Genomic DNA, 1,822 nt, shown 5'->3' with positions numbered 1-1,822 from the left:
AGTCCCCATCCCTGGAGGTATTTAAAAGACGAGTAGATGCGGCACTTAGGGACATGGTTTAGTGGACATGGTGGTGTTGGGTCGATGGTTGGACTCGATGATCTTAGAGGTCTTTTCCAACCTCAATGATTCTATGATTCTATGATAAGTCAGTGGAAGCCCTCATAATGGGAAACAGTTTTTCTCCTAGAGAGGAGCGTGGAGGCTCAGGGCATGGCCAGGATCCCCCATGCGAGGGGCAGGGCTTTGGGATGGTGTGATTGCCCATACAGACGCATGTTGGGCAGTATTTCTTACAAAATTATTTCATTTCACTTGAAAGGGTTTTTTTCCCCATGCTCTGGTTAAGGTGAATTGGTTGTGGGTAGCGCTGATGGTGGGACACCAAGTGCCATTATCTCCCCTGGCCTTCACAGCCAGCTTTGTATCTGGACCAAGTGCCCGGGAAGGTACTGCTCTTCCATGAAATACCAAAAAAAAAAAAAGAAGTGAAAATTACCGCCAATGAGTGAGGAGAGAGGAATATTTACAAATGTGCTGGCAGATTAAACAAATATCTCTTGTCTGCAAGTTTTGTGTTTGGACTCGATGATCTTAGAGGTCTTTTCCAACCTCAATGATTCTATGATTCTATGATAAGTCAGTGGAAGCCCTCATAATGGGAAACAGTTTTTCTCCTAGAGAGGAGCGTGGAGGCTCAGGGCATGGCCAGGATCCCCCATGCGAGGGGCAGGGCTTTGGGATGGTGTGATTGCCCATACAGACGCATGTTGGGCAGTATTTCTTACAAAATTATTTCATTTCACTTGAAAGGGTTTTTTTCCCCATGCTCTGGTTAAGGTGAATTGGTTGTGGGTAGCGCTGATGGTGGGACACCAAGTGCCATTATCTCCCCTGGCCTTCACAGCCAGCTTTGTATCTGGACCAAGTGCCCGGGAAGGTACTGCTCTTCCATGAAATACCAAAAAAAAAAAATCAGAAGTGAAATTACCGCCAATGAGTGAGGAGAGAGGAATATTTACAAATGTGCTGGCAGATTAAACAAATATCTCTTGTCTGCAAGTTTTGTGTTGTTGTCAATAATGGCTGGAAAACATGCAGAAAAAGTATATAAATTTATTATGCTAGGTCGTATAGACTTATAAGTGATATATGAAGTGGGGAAATGGACTTGCGTGTCTCTGAAATTGCCTTTGTGAGTTATTATTTTGATATGTCTGTCAGAGCTGCAGGGAGACTAACAAAGGCTAAGCATGGACAGAAAACAGCTGATGATTTGGGGATTGGTGGCAATTTGGTTTCAAAGCATTCTCGGGTTTTTCTCAAGTCTGGGACAAATATGCATGACGGGATTGGGACTTCAGTAATCAGATTTTCTGAGGAAAAGATGAAAACAGATTTCACTTGTATCAGGGCAATTGCTGCAGAGACCGCTTTGTTTAATCTGAGCTTGTATGGATTTGGGAGAATACAGTCGCTTAGCATTACAGCTGGACGGAGGCATTCTCTCTCCCTACCATCACTCGTGGAAAATTTAGGAAATGCTTTGTTTTCACTCCGCTTCTTTGGGCTGCACAAGAAAAGAAAGGCCAAGGAGCAGAGGGTTGCAGAGAGTGAACCCTCAGAAACTGTCCCAGGAGATCCAGCAACTCAGAGAGGATAGGTCCTACTCCTCACCTGTACAGACCAGTATCTCGGCTATTAGGAGTCAGTGTTCTTTTGCTCAAGAGACAGAATATAAAGGGTACACACCACGGGGCACCCTATGGTTTTACCTGTGTGACCACGGAGAGGACATGAGGAAGTGGGATGGAAAACCTAC

Source organism: Aptenodytes forsteri, unplaced genomic scaffold (genome assembly GCF_000699145.1).
Source record: "Aptenodytes forsteri isolate BGI_AS27 unplaced genomic scaffold, ASM69914v1 Scaffold282, whole genome shotgun sequence".
Classification (NCBI taxonomy): Eukaryota; Metazoa; Chordata; class Aves; order Sphenisciformes; family Spheniscidae; genus Aptenodytes; species Aptenodytes forsteri.
Note: the sequence above shows the minus strand (reverse complement) of the source record.